Genomic DNA, 12,037 nt, shown 5'->3' with positions numbered 1-12,037 from the left:
TACTGAGCCTTCAGAGCCGTCCGCCAGACAGGAGCCGCTAGAGCCGTCCGCCAGACAGGAGCCGCTAGAGCCTTCCGCCAGACAGGAGCCGCTAGAGCCTTCCGCCAGACAGGAGCCGCTAGAGCCTTCCGCCAGACAGGAGCCGCCAGAGCCTTCCGCCAGACAGGAGCCGCCAGAGCCTTCCGCCAGACAGGATCAGCCAGAGCCTTCCGCCAGACAGGATCAGCCAGAGCCTTCCGCCAGACAGGATCAGCCAGAGCCTTCCGCCAGACAGGATCAGCCAGAGCCTTCCGCCAGACAGGATCAGCCAGAGCCTTCCGCCAGACAGGATCAGCCAGAGCCTTCCGCCAGCCATGACCAGCCAGAGCCGTCAGCCAGCCATGACCAGCCAGAGCCGTCAGCCAGCCAGAATCCGCCAGAGCCAGCCAGCCAGGATCCGCCAGAGCCATCTGCCAGTCCGGAGCTGCCGTCCCTCAGTCCGGAGCTGCCGTCCCTCAGTCCGGAGCTGCCGTCCATCAGTCCGGAGCTGCCGTCCATCAGTCCGGAGCTGCCGTCCATCAGTCCGGAGCTGCCGTCCCTCAGTCCGGAGCTGCCGTCCATCAGTCCGGAGCTGCCGTCCCTCAGTCCGGAGCTGCCGTCCCTCAGTCCGGAGCTGCCGTCCTTCAGTCCGGAGCTGCCGTCCTTCAGTCCGGAGCTGCCGTCCTTCAGTCCGGAGTTGCCGTCCTTCAGTCCGGAGCTGCCGTCCTTCAGTCCGGAGCTGCCGTCCTTCAGTCCGGAGCTGCCGTCCTTCAGTCCGGAGCTGCCGTCCCTCAGTCCGGAGCTGCCGTCCCTCAGTCCGGAGCTGCCCCTTATCCCGGTGCTGCCCCTTATCCCGGTGTTGCCCCTTATCCCGGTGTTCCCCTTAAATTAGGTGGGTTTATTTGGAGGGTGGTCATTGGGAGGGGGATACGGAAGCGGGGATTGACTATGGTGGGGTGGGGACCACGCCCAGAGCCTGAGCCACCACCGTGGTCAGATGCCCACCCAGACCCTCCCCTAGACTTTTGGTGGTGCGTCCGGAGTGCGCACCTTGAGGGGGGGGTTATGTCACGTTCCTGACCTGTTTTCTTTTGTTTTTGTATGTGTTTAGTTGGTCAGGGCGTGAGTTGGGGTGGGCATTCTATGTTATGTGTTTCTATGTTGGTTAATGGGTTGCCTGATATGGTTCTCAATTAGAGGCAGGTGTTTTACGTTTCCTCTGATTGAGAACCATATTAAGGTAGGTTGTTTCACATTGTTTGTTGTGGGTGGTTGTCTCCTGTGTCTGTGTTCGTAGCGCCACACGGGACTGTTTCGGTTTGTTTGTAGTCTGTACCTGTTCGTGCGTTCTTCGTGTATATGTAAGTGCTTATGTTCAGGTCGGTCTGCGTCGTTTGTTGTTTTGTAGTTTGTTGAAGTGTTTTCGTGTTTTTTCGTCTTTACTTTAATAAATTCATTATGTCTACATTTCACGCTGCATATTGGTCCTCTGATCCTTCTCGCCTCTCCTCGTCCGAGGAGGAGGAAGACGACAGCCGTTACAGTATCAGGCCAGGGGCACAATGTATGAATTAATGTTTGGATCAGAATCGATAATATAATCCTCAGCCAGTACGGAGAATTAAGTAAAATCACAAGTCCAAATCCCTGAGTGGCGCAGCGGTCTAAGGCATTGCATCATAGTGCTAGAGGCATCACAACAGACCCTGGTTTGATCCCGGGCTGTATCACATCCGGCCGTGATCGGGAATCCCACAGGCTGGTGCACAATTGGCCCAGCGTCATCCGGGTTTGGTCGGGAAAGACCATCATTGTAAAATAAGAATTTGTTCCAAACTGACCTTCCTAGTTAAATAAAACAAAAAGCTGGTTAGCAGGCCATCGGAGGACAACAACATAACGAGATGCAACAATTCAAGATGTTTCAGTCAATGACGTATTCCTCTTGATGCGTTGTGTTAGGAGTGACGCCAAATCCAAACTGGCTTCCCGTGACAATTCTTTGGGGTGTGCCAGGACCATTTTTCTCAACGCTGATTGGCTATTATTTAATACTTTTTTTAATCAAGGGAGACCAAATGCTCACTGGCTTCCCTTGCATTCAATGCTACGGGTGGCAACAATGTCATACTCTTTTGGACCAGACAGCATCAGATAGATGGCCTACACATACAGAGACAGAGGGGCGCTGTTTCCCTTGCTCTGAAGCTTTCTCGGCTGAGATACAGTACATTTGGAAATAATTCAGACCCCTTGACTTTTTCCACATTTTGTTACGTTAGAACCTTATTCTAAAACTGATTAAATTGTTTTTTCCCCCTCACCAATCTACACACAATACCCCATGATGACAAACAAAAACTGAAATATCATAATTTGCATAAGTATTCAGACCCTTTTACTCAATACTTTGTTGAAGCACCTTTGGCAGTAATTACAGCCTCAAGTCTTATTGAGCTACAAGCTTGGCACACCTGTAGTTGGGGAGTTTCTCCTATTCTTCTCTGCAGATCCTCTCAAGCACTGTCAGGTTGGATGGGGGCGTCGCTGCATGAGATGTTCGATTGGGTTCAAGTCCAGCCTCTGTCTGGGCCACTCAAGGACATTCAGAGACTTGTCCCGAAGCCACTCCTGCGTTGTCTTGGCTGTGTGCTTAGGGTTGTTGTCTTGTTGGAAGGTGAACCATCGCCCCAGTCTGAGGTCCTGAGCGCTCTGAAGCAGGTTTTTATCAAGGATCTCTCTGTACTTTGCTCCATTCATCTTTCCCTCGATCCTGACTAGTCTTCCAGTCCCTGCCACTGAAAAACATCCCCACAGCATGATGCTGCCACCACCATGCTTCACCGTAGGGATGGTGCCAGGTTTCGTCCAGACGTGATGCTTGGCATTCAGGCCAAAGAGTTCAATCTTGGTTTCATCAGACCAGAGAATCTTGTTTGTCATGGTCTGAGAGTCCTTTAGGTGCCTTTTGGCAAACTCCAAGTAGGATGTCATGTGTCTTTTACTGAGGAATGGCTTCCATCTGGCCACTCAACCGTAAAGGCCTGATTGGTGGAGTGTTGCAGAGATGGTTGTCATTCTGGAAGGTTCTGCCATCTACACAGAGGAACTCTGGAGCACAGTCAGAGTGACCATCGGGTTCTTCTCCCCCGATAGCTCAGTTTGGTCAGGCGGCCAGCTCTAGGAAGAGCCTTAGTGGTTCCAAACATCTTCCATTTAAGAATGATGAAGGCCACAGTTTTCTTGGGGACCTTCAATGGTAAAACATTTTTGCCTCGACACGGTCCTGTCGCGGAGCTTTACGGACAATTCTTTGACCTCATTGCTTGGTTTTTGCTCTGACATACACTGTCAACTGTGGGACCTTATATAGACAGGTGTGTGCCTTTCCAAATCATGTCCAATCAATTGAATTTACCACAAGTGGACTCCAATCAAGTTATAGAAACATTTCAAGGATGATCAATGTTAACAGGATGCACCTGAGCTCGATTTTTGAGTCTCATAGCAAAGGGTCTTAATACTTATGCCAATTAGGTATTTCCGTATTTTTTTTCTTAATACATTTTCACACAAAAAAACATAACCTGTTTTTGCTTTGTACTTATGGGTTATTGTGTTTCGATTGATGAGGATTTTTATTTATTTAATCAATTTTAGAATAAGGGTGTAACATAACAAAATGTGGAAAAAGTCAACGGGTCTGAATACTTTCTGAATACTTACATTCAGCCGAATTGAAGGAAAATGATCAAACACAGAGAGACAAAAGACAAATTATTTTATATGTTTTTTATTTTCCTTGTTTTTGTCGGGGGAGCTGGCTTCCCTTGGCATCCATGAATACACGCCACTGTGTCCTAGTATTAATTTACACAGCGTTCTATGTTGCACCTTGTATAGAAGAACTCACAGGACTAGGCGGAATAATTATCATATCACACAAATCTTGTAGCCTACATTAAAGCCAATGCATGAGAATTGTGAATACAAAATGTACTTTTCCCAACCAATGAGTGGAAAATGTAAATGTCCCATACCTCGAGTCAATTTCCCCTCCTTACGTTTCATATGTTGAGGCCTGATAAAGTGATAACTATGCTATATACAGCTTGTTAAACCATCAGAGCCGGAGGAAATATATAATAAAAAAGCAGGAAAGTAACAGAGTGGTGATAACATTTCCCATACTGTTTGGGGAGGATGCTTGGCTAATGAAATGGACCATACAGGAGACATACTGCTGATACAGGGGTAAGTACAGAGCTACTGCTGCTCCTCACCTCCCCCGGGCAAGACTTAGGCATAACTAGGAGCAGCCTACGGATGGGCCCCTCCATATTCACCATCCACCATCCAACCTCTTGTCTAAAACCCACTAATATCAGCCAGACTATGGGTTGCATTGCATTGCCTTCTCAAGTGCATCAGCCCTCCGCAAGAGGCACAGCATATGTTCCACTCGGAGCTGTTTTAATCAGGGGAGGACGTGGCACCACACTGCAGAGCCATACATCCTGCAGATTGTTCATAACCAGCCCATCCTGAGAGGAGCCAGGTAGCTACACAGGCCTATCGATCCAGCAGCAATTAGCATACCGGTACGCTAATAGGGATGTGTGTGGAACTCTTCATAGTAATTAAAGTGTTGACTCACAAAAGGGTTCTGAGGGTTGGATACAACAGCTCATCGATTACTGCGAAGAGTGGAACAAAATCCATATGCAGCCGGAATATAGTTGTGAAGTCAGTGAGGCTATCGAATAAAGTGTTGCTGTTGAGTGAATCGCCTCCATGAAAAGAAACAAGAGAGATATAAATATGACAGTCAATGGGTCAATGTCTTTGTTATTCCAAGCCCTCCAGATGGCCCATTAAGTGAAGAATCAAGATTTAACAACAACGATTATGTTAAGATCCCAACAGTATGACTAGAATTTAAACACCTGCAGCGGTCCTTACAACTAATTTGGGACAAATCCTTTGAGTGAGACAATAACTCAGGACAAATTATATGAAGAAACTCAATTAACATTTAGCCAAGTGATAAAACAGAACAACACAAACAACTGCACCTTCTGGGCACAGTGGAAATAAGGCCTCATTAGGCAGATGGAAATTATTAAAATTAGTTAATATGAAGTAGTCCCACAGTGCAAGGCTGTATGGGTAAAAAGAGCAGAGTTTAGTTTATTTGCTCATAGCCCAAAGAAACATACAAAATAAGATGAAAATAGAGAGAGAAAATCAAAAAAACTACATGCACAGTTGAGGTTTAAAAATATAAAATAAAACAGGCTTATGAAAACCTCCAAGTGCATAAATGATAGCATGCTGTGTTTAACTTACATGCCAAAAGTTATAGAAGTCTTATCAAGTTGTAAAGTGACCACCTTGTGACCGCCTTGATCTGCTTAAAATCAAAACCAAATCCTATCCATAAAACCTAATGCTCATGGTATATTTAAATAAATAAGATAACAAGACTTATAACATTCCACCACATTACTACTTCTACTGTATCCCCATCCTCTCAAATCAAAAACCTAGCCATTGGTAGGCTAGATAGCTTCATTGATTCAATCCATGTCTAATTAACTCAGACTACAGTTTATCTAGTCCTAGAATCATAATATAATTAAAAATATGTCAGGGACAAGAGGCTGGGAAGGGATGGGGGAATGTACCTCTCTGGTAACGCCTAGTCCTAATGTCTTCTCTCCTTTATGATCTTTTAATAAAGTAATATGTCATTGTAAAAGCTTTGGGTGTCTGTTCATGTGGCTGTTCCTGAGAACTATATAGCCATCCACAATCTCCTACTACACCACTTTGTCCTGGCAGTACCTTGACCCCCCTTCATTATCATCATCTCTGAGATCCATTTCCAGTCATTTCCCAGATAAATACAGTGACTCCATTCTTCAATTTGTTCCTGGCACTGCCTGCAGGCATGATATTGATTTACTGTTTTTTCCTATGCAGCTTATGGCTTTGTCCAGACATATTGTAAAACACAATAGCGAAAAGCAGTAAATCTGCAATTTACACTTCCTCCTGCACAACAATGTGCCTGCATCATCTCCATTTTTCAGGTTGCAGGCCTTGAGTGTGCTGTCATAAAACCACAGATAGCCCATGTGATGTTATTAGATACACATGCTGTGTAAGAAACAGATTTGGTTTATGGAACACTCCCGTCATCTCTCCATTCCCCATCCATATCCAGTGCTATAATTATACTTAAAGGCATTTTTATTGCACTTTCAGACCGTTTTTAAATAAGAAGCACCAAACCCAGGCATATCTTCCAAGTGCAGTTATGTTGTTGTAACTTTGAGAAAAAGAGTTGGGATATGCAAATCTGATGGCGTTCTATAAACATGATGGTGACTTCCTCTTTTGTTTGTCATCAACAAGTAGGCTACTCGTATGAATCAAATCAAATCAAAGTTAATTTGTCACGTGTGCTGATGGGCTGCTCCTCCAGTGGTTCACCAGGGGGGTCGGATTCTGATGCCCTCTCCGTCTTCGACTCCGGACCCGTAGACACAGGTTTGTCAACCGCTTGCTTCCAGGCCGTCGTCTTCAGCCGGCTCGTACTTTTTTCCTCAGCTTGCGCCTCCAAATCAAATCAAATCAAAGTATATTTGTCACGTGCGCTGAGTACAACAGGTGTAGACCTTACAGTGAAATGCTTACTTACAGGCTCTAACCAATAGTGCAAAAAAGGTATTAGGTGAACAATAAGTAGGTAAAGAAATAAAACAACAGTAAAAAGACAGGCTATAAAAGTAGCGAGGCTACATACAGACACCGGTTAGTCAGGCTGATTGAGGTAGTATGTACATGTAGATATGGTTAAAGTGACTATGCATATATGATGAACAGAGAGTAGCAGTATCGTGGGTGGGACACAATGCAGATAGCCCGGTTAAACCAAGCCAATGTGCGGGAGCCCTGGTTGGTCGGCCCAATTGAGGTAGCATGTACATGAATGTATAGTTAAAGTGACTATGCATATATGATAAACAGAGAGTAGCAGCAGCGTAAAAAGAGGGGTTTGGGGGGGCATACAATGCAAATAGTCTGGGTAGCCATTTGATTACCTGTTCAGGAGTCTTATGGCTTGGGGGTAAAAACTGTTGAGAAGCCTTTTTGTCCAAGACTTGGCACTCCGGTACCGTGTGCCATGCGGTAGTAGAGAGAACAGTCTATGACTAGGGTGGCTGGGGTCTTTGACAATTTTTAGGGCCTTCCTCTGACAACGCCTGGTGTAGAGGTCCTGGATGGCAGGCAGCTTAGCCCCAGTGATGTACTGGGCAGTACGCACTACCCTCTGTAGTGCCTTGCGGTCAGAGGCCGCGCAATTGCCGTACCAGGCAGGATGCTCCTGATGTTGCAGCTGTAGAACCTTTTGAGGATCTCAGGACCCATGCCAAATCTTTTTCGTTTCCTGAGGGGGAATAGGCTTTGTCGTTCCCTCTTCACGACTGTCTTGGTGTGTTTGGACCATTCTAGTTAGTTGTTGATGTGGACACCAAGGAACTTGAAGCTCTCAACCTGCTCCACTACAGCCCCCTCGATTAGAATGGGGGCCTCCTCCTTTTCCTGTAGTCCACAATAATCTCCTTAGTCTTGGTTACGTTGAGGGATAGGTTGATATTCTGGCACCACCCGGCAAGGTCTCTGACTTCCTCCCTATAGGCTGTTTCGTCGGTGTCGGTGATCAGGCCTACCACTGTTGTGTTGTCTGCAAACTTAATGCTGGTGTTGGAGTCATGCCTGGCCATGCATTCGTGGGTGAACAGGGAGTACAGGAGTGGACTGAGCACGCACCCCTGGGGAGCTTCAGTGTTGAGGATCAGCGTGGCAGATGTGTTGCTACCTACCCTCACCACCAGGGGGCGGCCCGTCAGGAAGTCTAGGATCCAGTTGCAGAGGAAGGTGTTTAGTCCCAGGATCCTTAGCTTAGTGATGAGCTTTGAGGGCACTATGGTGTTGAACGCTGAGCTGTAGTCAATGAATAGCATTCTCACATAAGTGTTCCTTTTGTCCAGGTGGGAAAGGGCAGTGTGGAGTGCAATAGAGATTGCATCATCTGTGGATCTGTTTGGGCGGTATGCAAATTGGAGTGGGTCTAGGGTTTCTGGGATAATGGTGTTGATGTGAGCCATTACCAACCTTTCAAAGCACTTCATGGCTACTGACGTGAGTGCTACGGATCTGTAGTCATTTAAGCAGGTTGCATTTGTGTTCTTGGGCACAGGGACTATGGTGGTCTGCTTGAAACATGTTGGTATTACAGACTTAATCAGGGACATGTTGAAAATGTCAGTGAAGACACCTGCCAGTTGGTCAGCACATGCCCGGAGCACACGTCCTGGTAATCCGTCTGGCCCCGCAGCCTTGTGTATGTTGACCTGTTTAAAGGTCTGACGTCGGCTACGGAGAGCGTGATCACACAGTCATCCTGAACAGCTGATGCTCTCATGCATGCCTCAGTGTTGCTTGCCTCGAGCGAGCATAGAAGTGATTTAGCTCGTCTGGTAGGCTCGTGTCACTGGGCAGCTTGCGGTTGTGCTTCCCTTTGTAGTCTGTAATAGTTTGCAAGCCCTGCCACATAAAACGAGCGTCGGAGCCGGTGTAGTATGATTCAATCTTAGCCCTGTATTGACGCTTTGCCTGTTTGATGGTTCGTCGCAGGGCATAGCAGGATTTCTTGTAACCTTCCGGGTTAGAGTCCCGCACCTTGAAAGCGAAGCTCTACCCTTTAGCTCAGTGCGAATGTTGCCAGTAATCCATGGCTTCTGGTTAGGGTATGTACACGTACAGTCACTGTGGGGACGACGTCCTCAATGCACTTATTGATAAAGCCAGTGACTGATGTGGTGTACTCCTCAATGCCATCGGAAGAATCCCGATAACATATTCCAGTCTGTGATAGCAAAACAGTCCTGTAGTTTAGCATCTGCTTCCTCTGACCACTTTTTTATAGACCGAGTCACTGGTGCTTCCTGCTTTAATTTTTGCTTGTAAGCTGGAATCAGGAGGATAGAGTTGTGGTCGGATTTACCAAATGGAGGGCGAGGGAGAGCTTTGTACGCGTCTCTGTGTGTGGAGTACAGGTGATCTAGATTTTTTTCCCCTCTGGTTGCACATTTAACATGTTGATGGAAATTTGGTAGAACTGATTTAAGTTTCCCTGTATTAAAGTCTCCGGCCACTAGGAGCGCCGCCTCTGGGTGAGTGGTTTCCTGTTTGTTTATTTCCTTATACAGCTGACTGAGTGCGGTCTTAGTGCCAGCATCTGTCTGTGTTGCGTAATTAAACAGCAACGAAAAGTATAGCTGAAAACTCTATGTGCAAGTAGTGTGGCCTGCAATTTATCACAATATACTCTACTTCAGGCGAGCAAAATCTAGAGACTTCCTTAGATTTCGTGCACCAGCTGTTGTTTACAAATATGCATAGACCGCCCCCCCCCTCGTCTTACCGGAGTGTGCTGTTCTATCTTGCCGGTGCAGCGTGTATCCTGCTAGCTGAATATCCATGTCGTCATTCAGCCACGATTCCGTGAAACATAGGATATTACAGTTTTTTGTGTCCTGTTGGTAGTATATTCGTGATCGTACCTCGTCTAGTTTATTGTCCAATGATTGCACGTTGGCGAGTAGTATTGAAGGTAACGGCAGCTTTCCCACTCGCCTTTTCCGGGTCCTGACCAGGCATCCGGCTCTTTGTCCTCTGTACCTGCGTCGCTTCCTCTTGCAAATAACGGGGATGTCGGCCCTGCTGGGTGTTTGGAGAATGTCTTGTGCGTCTTGTTTGTTGAAGAAAAAAACTTTGTCTAATCCGAGATGAGTGATCGCTGTCCTGATATCCAGAAGCTATTTTTTGCCGTAAGATACGGTTGCAGAAACATTATGTACAAAATAAGTTACAAATAACCCGAAAAACCCCCACATAATAGCACAATTGGTTGGGCACCTGTAAAACTGCTGCCATTTCTTCCGGGGGCATTTTAGAACCAATATGGCCATCATAAGCCTTTCCATTATGATGCATTTAATATGAAAGTTTATGGGCCATATATAAGTGGACATGGAAAGGTCACATAAATAGAGAAGAGAGCCATCAAACTGTAATTCAGGAAGAGCCCTAATGTCATCATCACTGCTGACGTCTGATTTCAACACCCAGGAAAGGTAGTCAGGAGAGAGGAACACTTTTACTCAGTTTACTATGGGACTTCCACATAACTCTTCCCAGTCCACTACATGTTGTGTTTACAGCATGGGTAGTCGTGACCGGCAGACCGCCCAACATTAATAGGCCTACGTGTCCTACTGTTCTACTTCCCTTAGCCATTATGGGTTAATGTATGAACTGGTTGCTAGAGGGAAGATTTTTGTCCCCACATCTAGGAATAAAAGCCAGAAAATATAAAATTAATATTTCATAGCGCTGCATCGCTTGTCAGACAAAATTGTGAGGACATCCCGTCAGTAAATGGCTGAAAGATTGATGAAATTTGATGTCCCCAGGCCGAGCATGAACCAGCTTGTGGGGGTGTTGATACACAGGCTATTTTGGAGGATTCGTAGTTCTCTCCTCTGAGCTACTAGTGGGCTGGCCGACTGACTGACGCATCGTTGCCCACACCACAGTGGTCTAGTAAATGAAAAGCAATGTCACAATAACTTCCAATCTTTGTGCCGGTCCCAAAAAAAATCACTGGCTCCTCATTGCTATGTAATTGACATGGAGTACTAAAACATATTATCTCTCAATTCAATTTAGAACTCTTATTTGTGAAGGAAAGCACCAATACATGCATTGACTAAGAAACATTTTTCCTCAGAAAATGTATTTAAATTCCAATTAGGTTAACACAATGAAGTCAATGTTCTGTACATTCAATTACCATAATGATAGATTTCACACAGAAAGTCTATCAAATGCAATATTATAAATGTAGAGTAATAAAAATGTGCTTTGTTTGTCAAGGAAATTGTGTGTGCAACTGTGCCTCAAATGCCTGACTGTTTTTTGTTTATCTATGACAGATTGAAGGATTAAAATGATATTATTGCTCCCGAGTGGCGCAGCGGTCTAAGGCACTGCATCCCAGTGCAAGAGGCGTCCCTACAGTCCCTGGTTTGATTCCAGGCTGTATCACATCCAGCCATGATTGGGAGTCCGATAGGGTGGTGCACAACTGGCCCAGCATCGTCTGGGTTTGGCCGGGGTAGGCCGTCATTATAAATAAGAATTTGTTCATAACTGACTTGCCTAGTTAAATAAAGGTTCCATTAGAAAAAAATCGAATTGCATCTGCCTCAAAGCAGCAGTTCCTCTGTTGTACCTCAAAACAAATTCTAGATGAGAACTAAATGATTAAAAGTTAATTAATATCTCCCATCATGTTTTCCTGTTTCATTCCACACTTCATTTGGCATGTACTCCCTTGTTTAAATTGTTTCCAATTCTTAGCATGAACGCATAAAACACCAATTATTGTGACTACATTAGGCACTGCAGTGAACAATGAATGTGGCAAGAAAACAGACAAACCAAAAGTAGCGGAAACAATCATCATATTGGTTTTGACAATGACAGATCCTAGCTGTGGAACAGCAGAATCTCACAGATTTGACATGGTCCCATCTTGCTGAATCTGTCAAAATGGCTCTTGAACTTTCACTCTAGAGTTTAAAACACACAGCCCAAAGGAGCTCCTGCTCTTGCATGGGTTTTAAGTAATGTGGTTTATCCCGACAGTGAAGATAAAAAGGTAGAGCTTGGGGGTGAGGAGAAAAAAAACTACAGAGGTCTCCTGAGAGCTCACTGAAGGTTAGCTGTGCAATTTTAGGCCGAGATAAGGCCGGTAGTAAATTCAATTATTCCTTAAAGCCTCTACCAGCAATTAATTTACACACAGAGCGTTACCAACACGATTGAGGGTTCTTTGACCTTCTTTTGCACTCCATAAATGCCCCGGCTATACAAATAGCTT

Source organism: Salvelinus alpinus, chromosome 22 (genome assembly GCF_045679555.1).
Source record: "Salvelinus alpinus chromosome 22, SLU_Salpinus.1, whole genome shotgun sequence".
Classification (NCBI taxonomy): Eukaryota; Metazoa; Chordata; class Actinopteri; order Salmoniformes; family Salmonidae; genus Salvelinus; species Salvelinus alpinus.
This window is presented reverse-complemented; position numbering follows the sequence as displayed.